This window comes from Tamandua tetradactyla, chromosome 10 (genome assembly GCF_023851605.1).
Source record: "Tamandua tetradactyla isolate mTamTet1 chromosome 10, mTamTet1.pri, whole genome shotgun sequence".
Taxonomy (NCBI): domain Eukaryota; kingdom Metazoa; phylum Chordata; class Mammalia; order Pilosa; family Myrmecophagidae; genus Tamandua; species Tamandua tetradactyla.
Window position 1 is genome coordinate 28,008,041 of NC_135336.1, and position 10,213 is coordinate 28,018,253.

At 38.4% G+C, this 10,213-nt stretch overlaps 1 non-coding gene across 1 annotated transcript; it reads right to left on the bottom strand.

Moving 5' to 3' along the window:
* Window positions 1–356: 356 nt before the first annotated feature.
* On the bottom strand, window positions 357–547 carry LOC143649011 (U2 spliceosomal RNA). Its single transcript, XR_013158893.1, has one exon. It is a non-coding gene; the product is annotated as a U2 spliceosomal RNA (small nuclear RNA).
* Between the last annotated feature and the right edge of the window lie 9,666 nt (window positions 548–10,213).

Below are 10,213 nucleotides of genomic sequence, written 5' to 3' on the forward strand. Positions count from 1 at the left end.
AATACTGTCCTATTTGTCCAGCTGATCAGTCATGCTCAGACCCAGAGCCTATCCTGATCAAACCTTACTAACATTAGACACACCTTCTAGAAACATGGTTGGATTCTGATGTCTTAATGCTTTAACCCCATTGGCTGTGTGCCTGGGATGGGTCTTTTACACCCATGGCTACCTGTTTTCTCCAACCCCACCCCAACTCTGGCACAGTGTGTTCCCCATGGGTATGTCTGGGCTTCTGCTCAATAGCCCATTGTTTAAGGGTTCAGGAGTTTGGAATCAGACAGAACTAGGTCCACATCTTAACTCTACCAATTTTTTTTTTTTTTTAACTTTTTATACATTTATTGTTCCCCCAAGGGGGGTGCATCGTTCCTGGAAGTACCACAATACCAGGTCGAGACGTGGAGTGGATGGAGCAAGCTCCTATTCCATCTCTGAATTCCAAAATTCTATTTAATATATTGTCCTTGGATAGAGGACATATCAGATATTAAACTGATAAGAACAGATACTACACTTGATCTTAGCCAAAAGGCCGAGAAGCAATAACTCTCCCAATTCTTTTTTTTTTTTTATTAATTAACGGAAAAGAAGAAATTAACCCAATATTTAGAAATCATACCATTCTACATATGCAATCAGTAATTCTTTTTTTTTTTTTTTTTTTTAAAGGAAAGACAGATAGAAGGAAGGAAGGAAGGAAGAAAGGGAAACATCTTTAAACATTTTCTTGTTTTATTGTATTTTGTTTTTCCGTTTTTTGTTACATGGGCTGGGGCCGGGAATCGAACCGAGGTCCTCCGGCATAGCAGGCAAGCACTTTGCCCGCTGAGCCACCGCGGCCCGCCCTATTTCTTAACGTCATTACATAGATGCATGATCATCGTTTCTTAGTACATTTGCATCGGTTTAGAAGAACTAGCAACACAACATAAAAAGATATAGAATGTTAATATAGAGAAAAAAATAAAAGTAATAATAATAGTAAAAAAAAAAAAAAAAAAACACCTATAGCTCAGATGCAGCTTCATTCCGTGTTTTAACATGATTACTTTACAATTAGGTATTATTGTGCTGTCCATTTTTGAGTTTTTGTATCTAGTCCTGTTGTACAGTCTGTATCCCTTCAGCTCCAATTACCCATTATCTTACCCTGTTTCTAACTCCTGCTAGACTCTGTTACCAATGACATATTCCAAGTTTATTCTCGAATGTCGGTTCACATCAGTGGGACCATACAGTATTTGTCCTTTAGTTTTTGGCTAGACTCACTCAGCATAATGTTCTCTAGGTCCATCCATGTTATTACATGCTTCATAAGTTTATCCTGTCTTAAAGCTGCATAATATTCCATCGTATGTATATACCACAGTTTGTTTAGCCACTCATCTGTTGATGGACATTTTGGCTGTTTCCATCTCTTTGCAATTGTAAATAACGCTGCAATAAACATTGGTGTGCAAATGTCCATTTGTGTCTTTGCCCTTAAGTCCTTTGAGTAGATACCCAGCAGTGGTATTACTGGGTTGTATGGCAATTCTATATTCAGCTTTTTGAGGAACCGCCAAACTGCCTTCCACAGTGGTTGCACCATTTGACATTCCCACCAACAGTGGATAAGTGTGCCTCTTTCACCGCATCCTCTCCAGCACTTGTCATTTTCTGTTTTGTTGATAATGGCCATTCTGGTGGGTGTGAGATGATGTCTCATTGTGGTTTTGATTTGCATTTCTCTAATGGCCAGGGACATTGAGCATCTCTTCATGTGCCTTTTGGCCATTTGTATTTCCTCTTCTGAGAGGTGTCTGTTCAAGTCTTTTTCCCATTTTGTAATTGGGTGGGCTGTCTTTTTGTTGTTGTTGAGTTGAACAATCTCTTTATAAATTCTGGATACTAGACCTTTATCTGATATGTCATTTCCAAATATTGTCTCCATTGTGTAGGCTGTCTTTCTACTTTCTTGATGAAGTTCTTTGATGCACAAAAGTGTTTAATTTTGAGGAGCTCCTATTTATTTATTTCCTTCTTCAGTGCTCTTGCTTTAGGTGTAAGGTCCATAAAACCGCCTCCAGTTGTAAGATTCATAAGATATCTCCCAACATTTTCCTCTAACTGTTTTATGGTCTTAGATCTAACGTTTAGATCTTTGATCCATTTTGAGTTAACTTTTGTATAGGGTGTGAGATATGGGTCTTCTTTCATTCTTTTGCATATGGATATCCAGTTCTCTAGGCACCATTTATTGAAGAGACTGCTCTGTCCCAGGTGAGTTGGCTTGACTGCCTTATCAAAGATCAAATGTCCATAGATGAGAGGGTCTATATCTGAGCACTCTATTCGATTCCATTGGTCGATATATCTATCTTTATGCCAATACCATGCTGTTTTGACCACTGTGGCTTCATAATATGCCTTAAAGTCAGGCAGCGCAAGACCTCCAGCTTCGTTTTTTTTCCTCAAGATGTTTTTAGCAATTCGGGGCACCCTGCCCTTCCAGATAAATTTGCTTATTGGTTTTTCTATTTATTTCTGAAAAATAAGTTGTTGGGATTTTGATTGGTATTGCATTGAATCTGTAAATCAATTTAGGTAGGATTGACATCTTAACTATATTTAGTCTTCCAATCCATGAACACGGTATGCCCTTCCATCTGTTTAGGTCTTCTGTGATTTCTTTTAGCAGTTTTTTGTAGTTTTCTTTATATAGGTTTTTTGTCTCTTTAGTTAAATTTATTCCTAGGTATTTTATTCTTTTAGTTGTAATTGTAAATGAGATTCGTTTCTTGATTTCCCCCTCAGCTTGTTCATTACTAGTGTATAGAAATGCTACAGATTTTTGAATGTTGATCTTGTAACCTGCTACTTTGCTGTACTCATTTATTAGCTCTAGTAGCTTTGTTGTGGATGTTTCCGGGTTTTCGATGTATAGTATCATATCGTCTGCAAACAGTGATAGTTTTACTTCTTCCTTTCCAATTTTGATGTCTTGTATTTCTTTTTCTTGTCTAATTGCTCTGGCTAGAACCTCCAACACAATGTTGAATAATAGTGGTGGTAGTGGACATCCTCGTCTTGTTTCTGATCTTAGGGGGAAAGTTTTCAATTTTTCCCCATTGAGGATGATATTAGCTGTGGGTTTTTCATATATTCCCTCTATCATTTTAAGGAAGTTCCCTTGTATTCCTATCTTTTGAAGTGTTTTCAACAGGAAAGGATGTTGAATCTTGTCAAATGCCTTCTCTGCATCAATTGAGATGATCATGTGATTTTTCTGCTTTGATTTGTTGATATGGTGTATTACATTAATTGATTTTCTTATGTTGAACCATCCTTGCATACCTGGGATGAATCCTACTTGGTCATGATGTATAATTCTTTTAATGTGTTGTTGGATATGATTTGCTAGAATTTTTTTGAGGATTTTTGCATCTATATTCATTAGAGAGATTGGTCTGTAGTTTTCTTTTTTTGTAATATCTTTGCCTGGTTTTGGTATGAGGGTGATGTTGGCTTCATAGAATGAATTAGGTAGTTTTCCCTCCACTTCGATTTTTTTGAAGAGTTTGAGGAGAGTTGGTACTAATTCTTTCTGGAATGTTTGATAGAATTCACATGTGAAGCCGTCTGGTCCTGGACTTTTCTTTTTAGGAAGCTTTTGAATGACTAATTCAATTTCTTTACTTGTGATTGGTTTGACTCTACCAATTCTTAATTGTGAAGTGAGCTGCTGTATGATTGTGGGAAAACAGGCTCAGACACAACAGTGATTCTCAACAAATGACAGCTTTGTTACTTGCATGTCACAAAGGATCCAAAAGATCAGGAGAAGAGGTCCAGTCATACCCAGTCCCCCAGGGAGATCAACTGCTTCAGTCAAGAACAGTGGATGTTGGCTCTGCAAGTCCCACTTTGCAAGGGGTGAGTATTTACATAACCCAGGGGGAGGGAGCCCTACTACCCTGCAAAAAGCATAGATCAAGCAAACTTGGTGCAGAGTTCCCACTGTGGCGAGCTTCTGGGGCTGCTTGTTCTGGTTTCCATGTCGCTGTTCCCCAGGGTTGTGGAATGGAAACATGCTGAAACATCTGTACCCAATTAAGCAAAAGGGGAAAAGGAGGGGATAGGTAAGGGTTGTGAGATGACTGCTAGGCGAGTCCCTGACCTTCTCAGCATGAGTTGTGTGACTTTGAGTAAATTACATAAAGTCTTTGTGTCTCTGATTCTTTTATTATTAATATTTATTCAGTTATTTATAGCAACTGGGAATTAACATTCACTAAATGTTTAGTGTATACCAGACACTTCTTTTTTAATGTGGAATATAACATGTAAACAGAAAAGCAATAAATTTCAAAGTACATTTTCACAAGTAGTTATAGAACTGATTTCAATGTTTGGTATGGGGTACAGTTCCACAATTTCAGGTTTGTCATGCTAGCTGCTCCAAGACACTGGAGACTAAAACAAATATCAATATAATGATTCAGCAGTCATGCTCATTTTAAAATCCTGCCTTCTCTGTTATAACTCCTCCCTTGAGCCTACGCCCAATCTTTACTAATTAAATTTATTAATTTTTTAAAATTTGGGTTAAGCTCATTCTAACTTTTTCATGTTGAAAAGGAGAGTCAACGCTATAGGATGGAATTGGTTGATACTCTTGGAGAAACAGGCACCTCTGGGTCTTAAAATTTCACCCTTTTACCTCTCATAGATGAGGATTATAATACTGCTTTTAGAGGATGACTGGAGGAAAATATTCATTTATATTTTATATATGTAAAATGTAAAATGCCTAAAATAGCGCCTGGAACATAGTCTTCACTAATTGTTATTATTGTTAAGATTCCTTGATTTCTTAATTAACATCCTAATTCCTTTCTTTTATTAAAACTTTCTGAGCATCAGCTTGCTTTCCTGGGACTCTGGTAATCTCCTTAATTCTTTCCAGCTCCATTTCTCTAGGATCTGGACTGTATCTTTTCTTCCCTGTGTTTCTGCTTTAAAGTGATACTCCTGGTGCTCAGACTTATGTATTGTACACATTCGATGCTAAATATTACCCCCACCAGCATATTCCTAACTAACTGTCATGACATCATATCGACCACATTTAATGCATTGCCAACTCCAGACCATTTAGAATCTTGGGCACTGGGCAGCTGGTCAATCCCTTTAAGATCAAATCTGAAGGTTTAGGCCCTGGACAGGGTCTTTCTCGTATCAAGTCAGCTTCTCTTCCTAAAGGACCTCATTCAAGAGTCCCCAGTTCATCATAATTGGGGCAGCATAGCTAATTGTTTAATTTACATAAAAAAAAAAAAGAAAAGAAAAGGAGTATGGTAGACATCACCACAAAGGATGGGCCTGTCTTTATCCATTTCAAACAAATCAGAAGAAAGAACTTTATGTTTCTAGGGAACAAAAATGGATAATATCTGGTACTGTCAAATCTACATGCTTTCTTTCATAGCAACTTTGGATTATAAATCTTTCTCATACCAACCAGATATAAGAGATTGTTACACTTGGCCTTTTGTAGAGACAGGGATTTAATCACATTAATATCTTAAGAGGGTTTCTTAAGAAGGTGAGTTAATGTTCCTGAACCTCAGTTTCCTTTTTTATGAAATGAGGATAATATGATGATCTAATATAATGAAGATAATAATGCAGTGATCAAGGATGGAATTATAGGTTTAAAAACTCTGGGAAACAAAAAGCTGAGGGGTAGGACTCTCTTTTGTCACAGCAGTGTTCTTGCCTCATTTGGAACTAAAAAGAAAAAGAAAATGGTCTGACTTCCCATTAAGGGGCAAGAAGAATAAAACTGAAAGATAGATAATAGATGGCAGCACGGCCTTCCCTAACTTACCTCTGAATTTATCATAGAACACTGGAAACTTTTGACTCATCTTCTGTTACTTTAATGAATGCCTTTGTTACTTTAAGGCCTTCACAACAGGATTTCTAGAAAGCCTTTTACTTTTAATTCTCTTTTTTTTAATCTCCATAAGGAGCTGCTTCAATCTTTCAGCTCTATTTCTCTTCTTCCATTATTTAATCCTATTTTGCCTTATTGTCAAGGTCATTTCTCATAGGTGAGCTATGCACTATTAACTACTCAGCAGATATTTATTGAGCTCCTTTGCTGTGCTCAGTTTTGTGCTAGATGTTGTAGTATCCGAGAACGAATATAAAGAGTTCGCCATTTAGATGTGTTCTGACTATACGGTAGATTTTATTACCTTTATTTTGCAATTAAACAATTTGAAGTTTAAAGAGTTTAATAACTTATCCAAGGTAAAAGCTAATACGGGGAGAAGTCAGGATTTGAATCTAAGGCTTTGTGACTACAAAAACTTTAATATAAGGACGTGATTTACATGTACGCTATTCAGGGGGCCCAAGGTTGACTAGGAGAGGATAGCATTTTGGAAGTAGTTAAAAATTGTGCAGCAATGAATATAAAATTATTTGCTTAAATTTCGAATCTGCCCTTAATCTAGCAGAGGGTTTTAGATTTGACATAATTGGACACAGGGAAATACTAACTGTATCATATCTGTGGTAGAACTTACAGTAAGTCATGATTAAGGATAATTACTAAAATGAGAAGTTGGATGGGAAAAGGGGAGTATAGATTGGGAGACATGTTGTTATCACCTAACCATGGGAGGCAGAGGGCCTGGACCAGGTGTTGAGAGAGTTAATGAAGAGGAAGAATCAGATTCACAGCATTTGAGAGAAAGGATAACAGTTCCTAATTTGCAACTGACTAGTGGGACAGAGATATGTTTAGGGAAGAAATTTAGTTAAAGATAAATTGCAATGTTTTAAATATGAGTAACAAGAAAATAGTGGATATAATGATATACAGGGAACTTGAAAAAGAGATGTGTATTGGCATGAATTTACCTAGTGAGTAGGGGTGTCAACTTTAGTTATAGACCTGTTGCGTTTGAGATGACAGTGAGAGAGATCCAGGAAGAAATAATAAGTGGATACGATAATGTGAAAGAGAATATTAAGAAGAACAAGAGGATTGGTATTGACTGTTTGGATTTCCACATTGAGAAGAGGGAGAAAAGGAGTTAGTGTGGGTGCAGAGAAGTATCTATTAGAAAGAGAAAGCAACCAGAATAGCCAACGGAGGAAAGTTCAAGAAAGAAATGTTGAACACAATTTTGTCTTAAATATTTATTGAAAATCTATACTGTGGAAATGAGAGTGCCCTGAGCTGTGATGAAGTCCCCACCTTGCCAGTGTTTCAAGTCCCATGAGGGAGAAAGGCATGCAAAGCACTGAGGCACAGAGTGCTGAGGAGCTATAGGAAGCAGAGACTGGAAATATCTTTATGAAAGTGGAAATTGGGAAATGAAATTTTGAACCTGGTTTTAAAAGATGGTTAGGATTTTTACCATGTCAAAATGAAGAGAAGTAACTGAGGACATATATCAAGGAACTGCTATTATTGACTCTAGCTATTGCCTCTTATTAGAGGTGTGGGGCCAGATTCATTGGTGGCATCAATACCCTAGTGAGGGCAGGAGACAGACTGCTTCAAGTTAATGATGAAGCAAGAGAAGAGGCAATTTTGACCATCAGAGGTCTAGCCTTGAGAGGAAGGAGTAAATTAATATTCACCAGAGGTTTATGGTCAAGAGCCTATAGGAGGGAGTGAATGAATGAAGAAGGCAAGAGCTGTCATGCTGGAGAGGATGGTGGGTTAGGCAGGAATGGAGTGGAGCAAGTAAATTAAGGATTGAATACATAAAGGACGGAACATTTCATTCTCTGTGTCAGAAACAAAGGATGTAAATCTTGGCAGAGAGGATGTTAGGGTACTACTTGAATGTTTGTGGTATAGTCTTGAGTCTCTCACATGAGTAGAAGATCAGACTGCCATCTCTCAAGGATAAAGACATGAGTAGGACTGGGAGTTTGAGATTTGCTTGAAGAACCTTTGGAGGCAACTTGGAATAAGTCTTACTTGAAGTTAGTAAAGAAAATGTTTTTCAGGTCCAGATCTTTTGAGTTTTGCATTTTCCCTGGCAGCACTCAGAACTTAAGGAGGAGAGGTATCTTGGTTTTCCAGGACTGCTATGACAGATACACCACAAGGGTTGGCTTTAACAACAGGAACTTGTTGTCTCATGGCTTCTGGTGATAGAAGTCTAAAATCAAGGCCTCCACAAGTCATGTTTTTCTCCCAGAGTCTATGAGTTTCTGGTGCAGGCTTGCTGTAATCCTTGGGGTTTCTTGGTTTGCATATCTGTCTCCATCACATGGGGATCTGCTTCATACTCTGGCTTCTTATGACTTCTGGTTTCTACTTTCCTGTCCAATTTCTTTTGCTTATAAGCACTTCAGCCACACTGAACGAAGGCACACCTTCATTCAGTTTGGTCATACCTTAACAAATGACACATTCAAAGGTCTTATTTATAAAAGGGCACACACCCTCAGGGATATGAATTAGGACTTGAACAAGACTTTGGTGGGTTTCACAATCTATCCCCAACAAGTAGAGATAGTAGCTAGTGGGGTTCACGATCTATCCCCAACAAGTAGAGATAGTAGCTAGTGGGGGTTAATCTCGGTTCACATAACACAGCATGTTCCACAAACAGTCAGAGGCTTAATTGAGACAGTTGGCAGAGGACAGAGTGCCACAGACATGAGGCTGGAGTCAGCCTGTGGTGCAGAAATGGCCTAATGGAACTGCTGCAGCAGGACATGGTAGTTCACAGAAAATCTTGGTGCAGACAGTGAGTGAGGTGTGGAGGATGGGCAGGTGAGGTAGCTTTGAAAAAGAACTAGACCCATTTCTTGGATGATTAAACAAACAAACAAACAAAAGCACTGCCCAGGCCTTAAGATGGACTCCTCGGGCCTTTCTTAGGTTTATAAATGGGGAACAGACTGTCAGGATGGCTGTAGATAGATGGAGGAGGAGGCGGCCTTTCTTTTTCTAATCTATTCTTCTTTTTTATTTTTATTATTTTTCTTGTCAGTATTAATTGCCACCTTTACTTCCTTTTAGCGTCAAGACATCTGCTTTCCTGGTTGAGAGGTACAGTGCATGGATAAGACAAAGAAATCGTGAATACATTTTGCACCCCCATGAGTCAGTTTCTTTCTCCTCCTCCCCATTCCCCCTCCTTGTAATTATTCACCACCATCCTTTCTCTTTATTCACTTATCCTCTCATCTCAACGTTCATGTCACATTGTTATTCTTAAGTCATACCCACTGGAGGGGAGAGAGGGTTTTCTAAGACCTAAAATAGGGAGGTTACCAATTTATAACGCACATATGTAAAACAGAGCTCAGAAGTGTTTCCTCTGTCCTCTTCAATGCCACTCCTGCATGTTACACAGGAGCTCAGTACAAGGACATGGAAGTTTCCATTAGCCTCCCAGTCTTTCTTTCTCTCTCCGTCCTTCCCTCTGATAAAGGATCTTTGAGCATAGACACTCATAAATTAAAGTGTATTGTTAATTATTCTTAGACACCAGAAGCAGTTCTTTCAAACAGAACATATATTACACTTCAAAAAGCAATTCTTTTCCTAGCTCTTTAATACCCATTCAGTGAGTTTCTAAAGAAAAAATAAAAGAGATTTAGAAAATAAAAAATACAAACATGTAAAAGGGTGTCTTCATGGTATAAACGAAATGTTCAACTTCTGCTAATTGTTGTGGGAGGTTGTTTTTGTGACTGAAAGAATAGAAGAGTAATAAAATACAGCATCTAGTTTGGGGTAAATCGGGGTAGAGTGGAGAACTAAGAATGAGGTCATTTTTTCCGAAGCATTAGCATTCCCTCACTTTCTCCCTGCCTCTACTCCTCTCTCAGCATGTGTCTTCCCTCTGTTTTCATTCCTTCATTCAATCGTTTATTCCACGCTTGTTTATTGAACGCTCTGCTAGGCTTTGAGGACACAAGGATGGAGGAGATATGCATGGCGTCTGTCCCAAAACTCATATAGAGAAAAAACAAAAACAAAAAAACACATGCACTTAGGAAAAAAAGAAGAGAGAAGGGTGGGGGAAAGGAAAATGACCCGATTGTAGTAATTCAGATGTCCGCTGGCAGCTGACAGCCCCCTCTCACAGATCTATCTCTCCGGGTCAGCCTCGCTTCTACCATGAATGTCAATTAGGCACACAACTTTCAAGGGGACCAAGCACAAGCTGTGCTCTGGTTA